This window comes from Molothrus aeneus, chromosome 8, assembly GCF_037042795.1.
Source record: "Molothrus aeneus isolate 106 chromosome 8, BPBGC_Maene_1.0, whole genome shotgun sequence".
NCBI lineage: Eukaryota > Metazoa > Chordata > Aves > Passeriformes > Icteridae > Molothrus > Molothrus aeneus.
This window is the reverse complement of record NC_089653.1, coordinates 12817384-12834786: the sequence shown is the minus strand read 5'-3', so window position 1 is coordinate 12834786 and position 17403 is coordinate 12817384. Positions and strand designations below refer to the sequence as shown.

General features: G+C 42.3%; 1 protein-coding gene across 6 annotated transcripts in view; it reads right to left on the bottom strand.

Moving 5' to 3' along the window:
• The window catches only part of ZMIZ1 (zinc finger MIZ-type containing 1), a 337858-nt gene that overhangs the window by 53149 nt on the left and 267306 nt on the right, over positions 1–17403 (bottom strand). The window lies entirely within an intron of this gene.

Below are 17403 nucleotides of genomic sequence, written 5' to 3'. Positions count from 1 at the left end.
ATTCCAAAGAGACTAACTGTAAAGTCATATTTGTGGGGCAGGAAAAAGAACCTGCTTTACCAAAAATGCACACAAGTACAGTACAAGAAACAACTGGATTTTCTCAAATTAAATGGCCACACAAAAATACTTATCGCCTGGGCCACTGCTGTGAATTAATCACACATTAGCACAACGAAGGGGTAGTAATTTTATTGCATTTGGACAAAGAAGAGGTAGCAATTTTATTGCATTTATCAAGCAGAAGGTCAAGAGAGGTGTTTAGGGAGGCATTTTAGAGCTCTGCTGTGACAAAAGGGGGCCATCGTTTCTTTATGTAACTAAATATGGTCACTGGGAAACTGTCAGCCTCACACGGAGCCTACAAAAAGCATTCCCTCCAGCTCTGTGAAATGTTCCAGCAACGAGTGTCAGTCTAAGCTGCTTCTCTATTAGCCAAGGAATCTGTCAACAAGCATTTGATCAAATTATACTCACCTTTTATCCCTGCCATATCATTACTAATGTGCCAGTGACAAAGGCCTCCCTCCCCCTTTCCAGCCGCCTGGAGATACAAATTCCTGCCTCACAGGGTTTCTTCCTTTGCCCACAGCCACTTGAGCTCGGGAAACACGAACAAAGTGTTCTGCCGAACAATTAACGCAGCCATCACGGAGTAATAGTGGATGCTGAGCACTTCCACAGCCGAGTGTAATTACTACAGAATCATCCATCTTAGAGGAGCCTATGATGGGAGAAGGGAGTTGCTCCTTCTGCACACCTATGTGCACTTGACAAGTAAGATAAAAAGCAACAGCCCAATGGATCTGAGGGCATGAATCTGCAAACAAAAGCCAAACCTGCTTGGAAAAAAAAGCAGTGTAACTTCCGGAAAAAGAATATGCCAATGAGAGCATTGCTTTGGTGAGGTGAAGATAAGAAAGCATCTTAATGAGTTATTATTGCCAATATCCAGTACGCAGATTTATAAAAGGAAAATGTAAACCATCAAAGAACAAAGAGGTCCTCAAGATAAGCTGGATGTTTTGATTCTACAAGTTATCTGGAGAGGACCCATGTTTTTAGAAACTAAGAGACTGCAGGTAAAAACCTAGGCAATTTACTCATCCCTATCAGCACTCATTATAGTTCAACCTTTCCTCCCTCAGGACATTTCAACTCATGTACCATGTATAATAAGCACTCTCTTCCCTGTGCTGGTACTTGTGCATGGAATGAAAACAAAGCTGTTTGTAGCCACCTTAGGAGTTACAAATTCCCCTCTGACCTGCTCTATCCTCCCTCTAAAAGAGTCTGCTCCCTTCTGCTGGAACACACAGGGCAGCCTCCCCTCTCTCCTGTTCCATCCACCTCCAGTGCTCTGCTCTCTGCTCGCTAAGATGAATATATACCCGGCCAATACACACATCTGGTACAGCTGGCTTCTGGAGAACATCACTTCCTGGGCTATTCAAGCAAGATAAAACAAACTCAAAATGAATTTACAGATTACACTATTCATCTTTAGTGTACTTAGTTACTGCTTTTTATGCTGACAGTATTAGGCGTATCTCAACTCATTTACACTCAAAGCACGAGAATTTCAGTATCATACTATAATGAACAGATAAAGCAGCAAGCACAAAGGACAGCTACAGATGGTGCCAACAGTCAGTCTCACCCTCTCATAGCACAGCCAAGCAGCTGCTTTTTCTCCCCCTCGGCCCCTCCTCCTTGTACAACAGGAGCACAGATTTTGCAGATGGACCATCCACACCGTCTCTCGCAGCCCCTTGCTGCGGCAGTTTAATGATCAGATTTAAATCGTGTTCCTCTGCTGCATTGCTACAATGTCCCTTGCATACAATGATGTGCCTTTCCTGCTTAAGTTGAACTCAACTGTTGCAATGAGAGGAAAGGAAGAATCCTTACATGCGCATACAGCCCCCAAGAAGCCGTGTACACAGCCCAGGTGTAAAATACAACCTGGTTAATATACCAAAATCGACATTTTCTTTCAACTCCTGTTCAGTCATAGAGGGCTCTGCTAGCTCATGCAAAAAGATACAGAATAATGGCAATCAAATAACATACTGACAGTTTAAGTGTATTCTCACATTTATTTGGCTTAAAGGGACACTCTCTGGGATGACTGGTGCAATATTTGACCTACTTTTCTCCATCTGCAAAACCAGTATCATTCTTAATGGGATTGCATTTCACTTTTAGTACTGATCTATTTCCATAGGAATAAATCAATACCGATTTGCTAATGACGACTGCGTTAAGAAACCAACGCAGACATGAGCAGCCTCAGCTTTCACATTTGTGAAAAGCAGAAATATAGATTTAAAAACAAGAGAAATTTCAATTACAACTAGCCCAAGGGGTTTCCCTAAGGAAGCAAGAGAAAAAAATCAGTTCAGAGACATTCAGCTTGCTGCTACCCAGTCCCATTTTTCTTTTTCTATTCTTTGAAGAGGACCAGACACCACAAGAGTGGGTCTCAGCACAGAATGTGACTGACCTCTCCTTAAAAAACTCATAAATACTCCCATACACCCAAAGTTGGCAACACTTTAGGTCTTTCTGGATGTGTCCAATAGTCTTAAATTCTTTCATTGAAAAAAATCATAAGACATGGCAATGTATCCCCTTTGGGATCCTGGGGACAAGGAGGGGAAAGAAGGCTGGAAGGCAATTTTTTTTTTTTCCAGTCAGCCCAAGTCACATTCTAAGCATTTCTCTGCAACCACAGAGCTAAGCCTTGCTTGAAAGAGAAAGGAAGCAATTGTTATTTAATCCCCTGCCTCTAGGAGCCAAGTCTTTAAGAACATGCCAAATATCACAAGATTTGTGACACAATTATTAGGACCGGCCACATCCCCTGGTACTGCTCCTTTCCTGTAAGGGCCCTTTTGTGCCGAAAACCTGCCAGGCAGTACAGAGAGAAAGGCCCCCACTGCTTGCTCTGGGGCACCTTTCCATCCCTCACAGCCACGACTGCCCATCACCCAGCAGCAGCAGCACAACTGCTTTGTAAGTGCTGGGGCCCTTCCATTAGGAAAATCAAGGAGCTTGAGCAGGATGAAGCCACAGATCATGCTTGCCCCACTTAATACTTCTTGAAAACAAATGATGCTGGCATACCTGTAAATATTACATGATGGATGCTGATGATGCAGGTCAAACATAATTTTATAGCCATAGCACAGAAGATTGGTACAGCCCATGACAACCCTTTTTGGGCCAGGGACCAGAAAAAGTAAAGAAACCAGGGTGTGCAGCCAATGCTACCCCAGAGAGGCACTGCTGCATCTCCCCAGCTGCACCCAGCCCGGCCCTGGGAGCTGCAATCTCTGGCACTGCAAAGTGCCACAGTAAGCACCTCGAGTGCAGGAGCTGCAGCTCCCTAGAAAGCAAAATACAGAGAAGCACAGTGCTAATCTATTTACCCATTATGATACCCTAGTATTAGTTACAGCTTATCACCTCAGTAAATCGCTGCCTCTTGTTAGGGAACATGCTTAAAGGTGCAGCAAACTGTTATTTACAGGCAGACACTATATTTACAGCCACAAAGACAGGTGAGGAGGGGATAGGACAGCAGCTCAGTAATTTCAATGCCTTTTGCTTCCCGGGAGACTGCTGGAAGAGCACAATAGGATTACTGCTTCCTTGCTGCAGTTAAGCTGCAGTAGATAGTTCAATAGGCAGACTGGCAGATCTGTATTTCTTATTCGCTGCAATGAAAATATTAGGAAAAAAGGAGGAGTTTGATTTGGAGAACTATCTGTTCAGCACCATCTCACTAGATTGCTTTCATGTCTCAGAAGGAAATGCATTTGGCTGAAGAGATATTTACAGCGTAAGTAAGAAAATACATCATTTTTCACCAATCATATCCATTAATTTTATATTGCTTTTAGAAACAAGTCTGTATTTTTTTACATGGAGAATTCCAGATAAGTAGAATAAAGAACTACTGAGTGCTTTCTGCTCTCTCCTCTACAGACTGCAATCTAAATACAGTTTTTATAAAGCATCCAGTGAGGTAATTTAGTGGGGAGGAAAGGGAAGCAGCAATGAGAAGAGAATGAGAGGAGTGGAAATAACTATTGTCTTGTTTATTTAGAGGAGTTATTCTTTCTACATAGAAAAATGGAGACTATATCACGTTTGGAAAAATACACTGAAAATGTTAGCTACCTAAAGCTGAATGTGCTGACAGCATTAGAAAAATAAGGTCAATTGCATTAAAAGGATGGAATCCTTGCAATTTTGTGAAACTGAAAATCAGATGTCTTCCATGTGTTTTAAAAGCCATTTTGCTTTTTGGAAAGAGGGAGAAACTGCTCATGTCAAACTATTTTAAAGATTGATTTTCCTGCAGCTCTCCTCCCTGCATACCCCAGCAGAGCATGGCAGTGGCTGGCTCACCTGTCGGTCAGGGCAGCAAAGCAAGGCCACAACCCCAGGATGTGACAGTCCATTAGCAGAGATTTGTGTTTGTCCCTCCTCTGCAGTTCCCTCAAGGTACTGCTCCATGGCCTAACCCTGTGACAGAGGAGCCCTACCCTGTCATTACACCAGCTTCTGCTCAGTGTCTGCCTCAACACTGACAGCACAAAAGGAGTATACACAAAGCCAATTACAAAGCAAAAGAACTAATTTCTCAGCAGTCTGGCTGTTCAGCATGGACTCAAAGCAGTTCCCAGGGAGTCCATCCCTCCTCCCAGGCCTGTCTGTCCAGCTGCCAGCAGATGCCCAATTCGCACACAGCAGCCCATGGCACAGAGCCAGTGCTTATCCCAGGGGCTTGCAGCCACCTCATCCCGGGAGGCTTGCACCCAGCTGGCTGCTTTTCTGGAGCACCTGAGCATTGTGGCTGCTCTTCTCCATCGGGCAAAATCAGTGATGTTAGCTGAGAAGTCCAAGTAAGTTGGATTAAATGGACTGATTTTATCTAAAAAGTGCCAACACAAACCTGCCCCCTGTAGGAAGGAGAGCCCCCTCCAAAGGCACACAGATTTAAAAAGTCCTCATCCCAGCAACTGCACAGCAAACTGCATGGAACTGAATTCCCCAGCAGAGCAAGGGGGCAGCTGGCTCAGATCCTCACTCAGGAGGCATGAACTGCCCTGCTAATGACAACAGGAACACAAAGTTGACAGCCACAATTCAACACTGTGGAACAGGGCATGGTACACATTTCTAACCCTAATATCTAAGTAGTGCCTTTTATCATGAATGCCTCCTTCATTACTATAGCTACAGCTGTGTCCTGCAGAAATATACAGCTTTGCCCCAGTAGGATCTATAATGCAATTATGTATTACAATTAAAAAACAAAAAATCATGCAGGTTTGTAGGAAAATAGATAATGAAGGGAACACCTAATTAAACTGAATGTAGTATCACATTAATTAACAGAGGTTTTATTCAATAAAATCCTAACTGCAAACCTGAGAATTATTCATGTGCTTTTAGGACTGCTGCATGAGACTGACACCATGTACAAAATCTGGTCTTGAATATGGGTCCAGCTTGCCTTGGCATATCTTCAATTCCTCACAAATACCTCTCAAGACACATATATATGTAGGCTTCCCCAAAGGCTTTTGCCAACTGGAATAGTTCATGCTGAAGACACAGATTTGAATTCTGCTATCCTCACCCCATGCCTTCAGTGGAACTGGGATTCCCTAATTTCCTTCTACACTTGCCAAAACTTGGCAGAGGATCTTACCAGATTCACTACATTAACTTTGAAGTAATACACTACAAAACATAGCAACAATGGCTCAATTTGGCAAGCACAAAACACTCTGTAGAGATCCAGATAAAATACGTAAGCATCTCATTGAGGCTTAGCTCTGCCCAAGCTGCTACATCTGAAAATACAGCCCATTATATAAAGAGAAGACAACACTGGTGAAAGGCTACCAGCAAGTGAATCTTGGATAAGGCTTTTCAAGGAAATGCACTCCAATAGCATTAGACTGCTTGTTTTCTTACTCATCCAACTGTTGGTTTCACTGCTTAGACTTCAAACAACAGCATCTTTCATTACTGCTGCACGCTTTTGTTTTGTAATGCCAGAGCTAGTCATCAACAGATTTCATACATAATCCAGACATCTGAAAAATGAGACTGACACACTTGAACCCATCTTTGTCTACAGATAAAGCAGTGACCTACAGGTGAGAGGCTCAGTTTCATTTAATCCATCCTCAGCCCTCCAATTACTACTGTAAACAACTCCTGAGCTAATACCACTACTGACATCTGAAAGTGCTAGGAAAAAAACCCAACAGATGAATTTAACAAGAGCTGGAACACAAGGGAGCCATGCACAATCACCACAACGATGCAAGTCTGGAAGAGGGAAAATCTGGTGTCTACCATTAAACAAAAGAAAGGAATAACTGCAGAACTGGAGGTGCAGCTTCCTGTAATGGAAACCTAACCCAAATTATTCAAAAGAACCAAGAGGAAAGAAAAAAAATGAGTAACTACCAAAACTGACTTTTCAGAAACAAATCATGCCTTACCTCTGTATTTTCTTAATGCTAGCAGACAACAGATCTTGAGCATAGACTAGTTTGATTTCAGTCAGGCTTTAGTGCTGCTTAACATGACATTCTCATAAATAAACAAGGGAAATTAGGTCTAGCTGAACACAACACAACATGGCAGGAAACTTAATGCTTACCAAACTATTAAACCAATAGTCACTAATAGAAATGAGCATTACCAGATTGCTCAGAGGGCCAGTGAAGGCAGTAGCTGTGCTGTGCTGCCAAAGCACACCCAGCCAGCCTCCTTGACTGCATGAGTGGGACTCAAGCTTGGGAAATGCACAGTTCTTCCTCTCTACCCCACTATAATGCACAGCCACAGAAGGGGAAGAAAAGTAATCAGAATTATTAGAAAAAACCTATCAAAATACTCTGCAAGAAATTATTACATGGATTAGGGCTTTTGGTGGGTTTGGTTTGAGCTTTTTTTTTTTTTTTTTACAAGAGGGAAGACTGACAGCAGTGTTCTGATTTTCTGAGTAAGAAAGCATTAAGTGTATCCACAGAAGAAACACCAATAATATAGAGATAAAAAAGACACAGGTTAGATATCAGGAGCATTATAATGCTTTAAAATACCCTAAGGGGTAAGGTGAGGAATTACCATAAATGGAGATGCAGAAGAAGGGTCAGATACAGATCTAGGGAGAATGGATTCTTCAGCTAAAAGCACAGATGAATTTTTGAAGTCTTCTAGAATCAAATGAAATCTGTGTTTGTGAACAGAGGAAATTCAATCAGTCTGCATTGGGAAAGTATTTAAATCTGGCTTGTATTCACAATTATCCCAAAAAGACATCTTAGCTAGTGTGGGGAGCTCCTGTAGAGACTGCTGAAGTGGCCATGCAGCTACATGGCTTACTGGCTAAATTTTAAAGATGAAAGAAACTGAGAGCAGGTGATGTGCTGAAGGTCACACCATTTGTGACAGAACAGAGTCCCAGAACAGAAGGGATCACACACCTTCCTCTCTTTGCAAGGAAAAACCACAACCACCACATCAAGGGGTTACTGCTCTGTGCCCACAGTCTCTGTGCCTGCCATGGAACATTTTCAAACAACAACTGTAAAACATCTGGAGAGCCTTTCAAGGAGAGGAAAAAAATTACAAAAACCACACAACCAAAATTTATAGCAGAAACGTGTTTCCAAAGTTAACACTGCACAGCCAGAACTCAGAAGGACCAAAAGCTATTTTAGGAACTTTAGGCTTTTTGGTTCTGCCATCTTGCTTTTTGTTTTAACTTTACATTATTTTATATTTTTACAGGAAAAGAATGTTTTATCAGGTGTCCTCAGATTATTTTTTTTTTAAATTTTTGTATGACTAGTGTAATACAAACTTTGCCAACTTCTTGATAAGTGCTGAAGGAACAAAACTGCTTGCTTTCAAAGTTGGGGGTTACAGGACCATTTTTCATACTATCCAAACTTTGTAGTTGAACAGAACTAAGCTAGAAGTACCCTAACCCTATCCTTCCACTCTCTAAGTGCTGAATGTGAAAACAGTTAAGGACAGCATGAAACAGAAACTGAGCCTAGAGCAGTTTTTAGCTTAACTGATTTCTGCTCAAACAATACAGGGCAGACAGATGTGTGCATGCACTGCAGTTTCAAGGCAGCAATGCTTCCCATCTCACTGCCCAGTTGATGAGGTAGTTTTCTAACAGAGTCATTACTTCTCTTTTTTCCCTCTGAGTCCTACCAACCCCACAAACCTTGTCATCTTCCTTTACTAGCAACCTGCTCTACTCCTCTGGTACTAATCACCTTTTTTGAGAACTGCCTAATTAATTAACATTCAATTAATATACCAAAGTCAAATACCAAATAATTGTTCTCAAGCTGCACTGGGAACTTGGTAACTAATCTGAGCAAGAGGAGGGCTTCTGTACCCTTAAAGCTCCATTTCCTACAGCTGTGTCTTCTGGGCTACTGAACGTTTCCCACCTGAAACATAGTAATATTACAGGAGCAGACTTTGTGAACCATGGATGCTCTTGCTAAGGCATTCTGATACCCCTAAAGACTCCACATACACTATGTTTATTTCATTTATTACCAATAAAGTAAAAGTAGAAAATCATCTATGCTCTGTTACAATTAAGACCACAGAGAAAACCCAAGCTGGCATAAAATAAGAAACATCTAAACAACCCTACCCCCATCTTCAGATTATTTTAGTTGTAGTTTCACAATACAAAGTGTTCAGCAGCACTACTGCCTTGAGGCAGCCCCATCTTCTGCTGTCTGTGCCCATGCTCTGCTGCAGCCTGCACACTCCCAGCTGTGCTGAAGCATTTCTTTGTGTGACCACCCTGTGAACCCGACAGCGAGTTCTTTTTGTATTCGTTCTTTTTTTTTAAATCTTTTTTTTCCTCGTCTCTCTTACTTAAAAATCTTTTCCCCAGCCATGTATTTGGTTTTTCCCTGGCCACAGGAAGCGCAAGGCTCGGGCGCTCTGCAGAGGCGGGAGCCAGCAGCTGCTCCCCGCACAGGCGCTGCCCCACGCCGGGGCTCGAGTGCCACGGAGCAGCCTCAGTGCAATTAGCCGAGCTACAAGCACACGGAGGGCTGCAGCAAGAGACTTGTATTTAAAAGCCTATCGACGAACATTAGTTTTAGACAGATTAGAAATTGCCGTTTCCTTGTCTTCAGGGGCATGTTTATCATTTTACATAGGTAGAAAGAAGTTGTCTACGGAAGAGGAGAGAGGTGAAAAAATGAATGTGGCTAATTGCTTTTTACAAGCATCTAGGGAAGAAGCCAGTAGAAATCACAGCCCAGACTGATTTTTCAATAGCTTTCGTTTCTCTGTCTGAAAATTAAAAAGAATTGGGGGAGAGGGAAAGGGTTATTTGTGACCACCTCTTCTTCTGGACATTTGCAGAAGAGCAGCCTGCCTAAATTCTCCCAGAGGACACCTGGCCACCTCTCCCTGCACACAAGTGCCATAATTTCAGGGCTGGAGTGCTGTAAGATAATGTCATCACTGCTCCTTCCATCTATAAATAACTGCATTTGGATCTAGCCGAGTCACGTGGAAAAGCTGGTCAGCAACACATGCATGTGTGTATGTGAGCGTGCCTTTGGAAACCCAAATAATTCTAATAATATTGCATGGAATAAGCTTTAGCTTTCCAAATTTAGCTCTGGTCCATGCACTCACTGCGGCTCACAGAGGACTGCTATTATTTCTTTTTTTAAATACTATTCTTCCTTTGCAAGCTGCTGACTAGGGCATTAGCGGGGTAAAAAAAAAGCGTGCAAAAGCGTCTCGTGTGCTGCTGCGCAGACAGACTGCTCGGAGAGGCAGACAAGAATCAATTGCTCCGGCAGCTCGGCGAACCCGCCCGCCCCTCTCATTGACATCTCCTCTCAGCCCCTGAAAAGGCGCATGGGCCCGAGCGCGGCGGCGAGAGCGGTGGGCGGGTGCGAACGGCAGCCAGACAGCACCGCATGGATGGCACACGCTGGAGAGGCTCCTGATCCAGCACCGCATGGATGGCACACGCTGGAGAGGCTCCTGATCCAGCACAGCATGGATGGCACACGCTGGAGAGGCTCCTGATCCAGCACAGCATGGATGGCACACGCTGGAGCCGCTCTTGATCCAGCCCAGCACGGATCCCACACCAGAGCGGCTCCTGGCCCAGCCCAGCACGGACCCCACACTGCAGCGGCTCCTGGCCCAGCCCAGCACGGATCCCACACCAGAGCGGCTCCTGGCCCAGCCCAGCACGGATCCCACACCAGAGCGGTTCCTGATCCAGCACAGCACGGATCCCACACCAGAGCGGCTCCTGGCCCAGCCCAGCACGGATCCCACACCAGAGCGGTTCCTGGCCCAGCCCAGCACGGATCCCACACCAGAGCGGCTCCTGGCCCAGCCCAGCACGGATCCCACACCAGAGCGGCTCCTGGCCCAGCCCAGCACGGATCCCACACCAGAGCGGCTCCTGGCCCAGCCCAGCACGGATCCCACACCAGAGCGGCTCCTGGCCCAGCCCAGCACGGATCCCACACCAGAGCGGCTCCTGGCCCAGCCCAGCACGGATCCCACACTGCAGCGGCTCCTGGCCCAGCTCAGCACGGATCCCACACCAGAGCGGCTCCTGGCCCAGCCCAGCACGGATCCCACACCAGAGCGGCTCCTGGCCCAGCCCAGCACGGATCCCACACCAGAGCGGCTCCTGGCCCAGCCCAGCACGGACCCCACACTGTAGCGGCTCCTGGCCCAGCACAGCACGGATCCCACACTGCAGCGGCTCCCGATGCCGGCCGAGCGGCAGCTCCAGCCTGCTCTGCCTCTGCCTCCCGGGATTGGAGCGGGCTGGGGCGGCCGAGGAAGGAACACACCCTAATCACTCACGGAACCAGATTTTAGCATCGATTTTCTACAGCAAATCTGTCAGAGCAGTGCAAAAGGATGATTTTAAAAATAAAACAAACAAATTTTTGGATGCTTAAACAATCCCACGGCAGTAGTAACAAACACGAATAGGAAACCATTTCCAATAAGCTGTATGGAGCTCCTCGGGGCATTTTCTGGGAAAATGACTGGAATACAACCTGACATGACCAACAGAGCCTGCAGTTTAAGCAAGGCTGTAATACCCACAAGACATTATCGGGGAAAGATTTTCATCTTTGGAAGCTAAAACTGAGGAGAGCACGTACTGAGGAGAAGATACAGGAAGAGAGAGGGCAGCAAGGGACACTGAGTATTTCCCAAGACTTCAAGCACTGTTAATTCTGCAGAGCATTTCCCAGGGACAGAGATTCTGTTCCACTGCCTGTAGAAAGGCAGCAGTTTGTAAAAAAAGCACTGAGCAAACATCTAAACGGCAACCACATCAATTTCATGTTCCCAGAACATCTGGAAAGAAGAATCACAATCAGAATGGACATCAGAACATCAAATATTACTGTACAGCACACATTAAGATGCTGTCCAAGCAGCTGGTGAATAAAATTCTATCTTCTTAGTCAAAATAAATTTTGGATTAGCTCCTACTCCTACTGAAGTTGGTTGAAAATATTCTAAGTAATTTTAGTGGTCTGAAGCTCAGTCTCTTACATTACATTTACACAACCTCTACCAATACAATCTTTTCTCCTTCAATACACCATTTCAAGTGTATGATACAAAATGTAACTTCTCCTTCATACATTAAGAAATACTTCCATGTTAGTCTAGCAGATGATATTTTTAACTTTACTCCTGTAAACTAAGAAATGTGGAAAAGTGGCTACAATAGAGGATAAAACCCGAGAGAAATTAGAGCAAAAGATAAGCTAATATGTTAAAGATAAGGTTTCTGAAAGGTTACAGATATGTTATTGCATACAGACTGTGCCTGGCTACCTAATGCCTGGGGCCTATATAAATGGCCTTTCACAAACACATAAGGACTGGCTCCTTCCAGAAGGAACTTGAAAGAAATGCAATAAAATTTCAAAACAAAGATGTCATGGACAAAAATTTCTCATGGATATTATCACAGGAATGTTTTCTGAAAGAAGCTGGTTGAATGAAAGAAAAAATTTGTAGTCAAGTAATACGAAATTTTCTCCAAGGGGAATAGACTGTGGTAATTTTGAAAACATAAGGGTGGGGGAAGAGATGAGGAGAACCCTCAAGAGTAACAGAAGCCCAGGGAACAGGAACTGAGGGTGCTCTCTACTTAATGAGAATAGAGAAGGTAATTAGATGGGCTCCAAGAAGGTGGAATATTATCATGTACTCCCACATCCCCCCTCTTGCTGCATACTTTTCATCCTGTATTTTACTTTGAGAACAAGTTTCTACTACATTTTTCTTCCTGATCAGAGGTTTTCCATGTAAGAAAGGTCTCCAAAAGCCAAATGATCTAAATTTGGCCCAATTCAAATAATATTTTAATGCAATACCCATCTAATCTGGCCTATTGCAATATAAAACAATCCATATTAGCAATCTGCAGTTTGATGCTATGAAAACTAGGAATTACAACACTTAAAAATATCACATAGTGTTGAGAACATCTTGTTTGTTCTCTCTTGGATTTCTCATGGATTCTTAAGATCAATTCAGGATACCAGCTCCAGTTCCACTGGCTGTCAAGAAGCAAAAGAAACAAAATAAAAAAGGCAGGCATTGCAGCTTGACTGGTGTTGGCCAAAACAAAATGGTAAAAACCTTTTTTTAACTTCCTACACAACATAGTTGTTCTCTCTCTGAGTCATATCTGTTCATGTTACCAAGAAAGCCCCACAGAGCCAATATGGCTAGGGAAGAACAAGATGTATTTTCAACAAGACTTTTAGCTGATTCCAGTTGGTGCAAACCCTTTTTCCCCAGAAATTATAAAAGATGCAGAAGAAACACTCTGAGTTTCAGCTTCCAGCTACTATAATTCATGAACTAGGGATATCTGGTGTTGAAAGGTAACAGCAGACATTGTCTGTCTTTATAAGAAGATAACTTTTGAAAGACCTTTCAAAAGTTTTCCTTCTACCTTTAGAAGTACTTACAGTCATTAAGCCAGAAATATTGTTGGTATTTCCACAATGTCCACAAAAATCCTATGTGTCAACACTAATACAAAACATTTTAAAGGTAGCAATAATAACAATAACAATAATAATAATAATAATAAAAGAGAACAGGACAGAATATTTTCTAATTGTAAAATGCTTCAGTTTTCAAGAAGCGTTATTCACTTCTAAATATCCACGCACATGTTATTAATTATCTGTATCAAATATTGCATAACAGTATTCTACATCAGATGTTTGTCTAATGCAGAGTTGAGCACTACCAAGTGATCAAGACCACACATTCTAAAAGATATACATGTAAACAAAGCACTTCTTTTATCTGCAAGTTGCTGATAAACACTAGCTAATCCTCACCTAATCCTGTGAAGAGAACATCATCCTAGCTTCACAAAGGGGGAATCTAAGGCAGTGAACTAATCCTTTGGGGAAAATACTCAGGTTAGAATGCCAGGGAGACAAGTTACTGGTGAGGGACACTGAGGTCCTTACTGGAAGGGCTATGTGAAAATTTCTGCTGCCAAGACTATCTCCACTTCCTGAGGAACCTCTCAGGGCAAATGGTGACAAAAAGACCAGGAAGGAGAGAGTGAGTTTGGACATCAAGACAGAAACAGGATTTTCACATCTATACATCAGGGTGTCTTGAATGGAGAGGGGAATTTCTCTGGAGAAGGATAATGGCAGTCAACAAGGACATACATTCACAGTCATTCATAGCATCCTGAAGAGGAGAGGATCAATTCGCTCAACATCAGATGAGGGATTAAAGGCTCTTTTCCTAGCCTGGATGCAGACCACTAGACCATGCTAATCTGACAGGAGGAGTTCCTGCAAGGCAGCTGTAAAAAAGCACAGATTCATGTAGCAGAAAATAAAACAGGCATTCTAGAAACTCACTGCAAATTCTTGCCCAAGCAAACACATCACTGAATGCTGGAGAATGAATAACAACAAAGTGGCAAAGCCTAAAAATCTTCTTTTTTAAGTAGCCTTCCATGCACATGCATGTTCTGGGAAAGCATTCCACTCTGCAGCCTGTGTGACACCCAGAGCAGGGACCACAGACAGCTCCAGCACCAGTCCATCAACCCAAGCAGATCATTAAATAGAGAGAAAAGGGTTCAAAGCTGAAACCTACCATCAAGCAATCAAAGCTTTAAAGGGAAATAGTCTAGTTCACTGCAGTATTTATAAAAGGTACTATCTCAAAGCTTTCATGGAGTACAGACTTAAGCCCCTGCTATTACAGACTGGAATAAACTAGTAGAGAAGGTACATTTGAGAAAGCCTTGTAAAGCAAAAATGTATTTCATCCTGGAAAAATCTAAGAATCAAAAAGGATAGCAGAACACAACATGAGTAAGCCAAAATGAACAGCTTGGTAAGATAAAAGGAATGCATTAAAAAAGGCATAAAGACTTGCTAAGAGAAGACTGGAAGAATGTTACATGATTTACAGCAAACATTTCTATAGGTATCCTGATGAAACAAATGACAACTTTCTGTCAGACAGGTTCTTGACTAACAAGTTTCTGCAGATAGACACTGATTAAAAAACAACCAGCAAAATCCACAATCTGGACCCCTGTGGGCTAAGGTGAGGGAGAAAGAGTAGAGAGAAGTACAAGCACTGCACTAATGAGCAGTAACAAAAGACCAATTAACAAAGACAGTTGTTATGTCTTGCAACTGATACTGCTGTGTTCCAGACATTCTATGACTGCAAGTCATAAGGTCTTTACTAGAGACGTCTTTTAGTAAAGATGAGAAACTACAGTGGATTAAACCAATGGTCTCTTGAGTTCACAGTGTATTTTCATCTGTCCAAGGCAACAAAAAAAGTATTTCCAATATGCTTACTTCATCAGATGCACCTTACAGGTGTCAGAGAAGACCCTTCCAGTGTTTGGACAGACAACATCAGCTCAGAAATTTTAAATAATAATCTAGCACACTTGTAGAACTGAAAACACAGCAATCTCAATCCTAACATACATGTGGGAAAGTTATAATTAACTCCAGATTCTAACCAAACCTTTTAAAAGCAGGAAACATTCCTTTTTTTAGACAAGGTCCCAGCAGGGTCTCACTGAACACAAGTCTTTCAACATCTTTATTCAATCTGATGATACACTGCTTTTTTGTGGGTTTTTTTTTTTATGCTTTGGAAAGTTGCATTTAATCCAAATAAAAATTGGCTACCTCATTATCACTTCTATTACTACAAAGAGGAACAAGTGGCATAGATATCCCTTAGATAAATATAAGCAAAGTGCAAAAAAGGCAGCATTAAGTAGTAAGGTGAAACAACTCAAGTATTAATCTGCTCCACTCTTTGGAGAAGAGACTGTCTCTTCAAAGATGTTTGCAGAGTGCTTAGCACAACAAGCACTCTGATTTAGATATGAGCACTAACCAAATAATAATAACTAATAACAGCAAATACTTTCACCTCAAGTTCTTCTGTACCTGGTACTAAAGTAATGGTGGAAAGAGTGAGGATCATACAAGAAACAAAGCCCAATGAAATATTAAGAGTCATAGTACCTATATCTGGTGAAATAATTTAGCATTCTAAATTATTAAAATATTTCAATATTTTATATGGAATATTGAATATTTCAATATTCAATATATATCAATATATTTTGATATAATATATCAAAAATATTATGTTATCATGTGCTGGCTCATGACTTGCACCATAGGGACGTCTCAGTTTCTGTTTACCTTGTTCAGTTTAAAACTCCATATTAGAGAAATATTTTAGTTATTAATAGTAAAGTACACTCAGAATAAGGCATAAGAAACTCCTAACAATGGCTACAAGAAAAAGGTTAGCTACTTGTTACCTTGCTTGAAACAGGGTAAACACAAGTAGCTAAGCCAAAGGCTTAACAAATAACAATGTGCAAGAAACAAAAGAGTAAACAGAAGAAAGGATGGACACAGTACAAGAGGGTGTGGCTCCCGTGCACTAAAACCCTTGACAGGAATGGACACAAGAAGCAGGAGGTCACTGCTTGTGTTTGGAAACAGCGCACAAGACAGACCAGACCTGCAGAACAGCTCAGGAAAGAACAGGAGAAAAGGGAAGGAAACCTGGGGGGAAAAAAGTTTGTGTGGGCAGTGAGAAGTGAAACAGTCTCATGTTTCATGAGCTCTCCCATTATTCCCTTGCACACCTGCCATGTCCCAGTTTAAGAACAACTTGTCTACCAAGGACCAGAAAAAAAATGAGCTCCCAACAGGCACTGGAGGAAGCTCAATTCCCAGACCTGCTAACCCCTTCAGGCTGAAGGAAGCTGTGAGTCAAGTCAGCAGCACAAGCAGCAATTCAGAACACTAACTGCCCAACTCCTAAGATTTTATTTCAATTAGCCCATGTTATTTTTACATGCACAGAAGTTATCTACAGTGATTTCTTTGCACAAAGAGTGATTACATTGGGTCTTTTTTATGATCTATAACTAACCCAAATTTTCAGTTCCAAACAAATTCAAGTCTAACTGGTGATGACTGAACTTGAAAAAATTTATGTATAAAAATGCTCAAGCATCTTGGATATTTGACCAAAAGTGATGATATGAGCCTCGCTCCCCCTTACTCTAAGCAGGCACTGTAGTTGAGAAAGCAGATGGACCCCATTTAGATTTAATTGAGACTTCAGTAACTGCAAGTCAAGCCAGAACACAGGTGTACCTTAGCTGACCCTGACTGCCTGTGTAACCACAGGAGCCAGAGCCTCAGGCAGGGATGTGAGGTGTGCACACCTCTAACCAGGTAGCTCAAGGAGCAGACAGGGATGTGATGGAATAAATGGCATCACAAATATTTAACCTTTAGAGGAAAAATTGAGATACTATTTCATGTTATTCATGTGAATTCCAACATCTCTATTGCTCACAATATGATTTCAGGTTTTACAGCTTGCTAGAAAAATGAACTATGAAGAATACCAAAAAAAATCATGTAACTGAACATTTAAGCTGCGTATTACTCCACTATTTGTAAATTAGTATTCCGTTTTGAACCGCTACACTAAAATAAGTTGCAGTCAATTTAAATTAGATCAGTTCAACAGTAACATATTCAAAATTACCCACTTGAGCAATTTTTCTTCCATATTTTTTCAGGTGGGAAATATCACACACTTTTGATAGCAGAACATGCAAGCATCCTGACAGGAAGCACAGGACAAGGGATGCACTGGAGGAAATGCTGTGATTTTTCTGATAGATACAGTATGCAGCTGAAATCCACAGCTCTGTGACAGACCCTGCTAACATGACTGATTTCT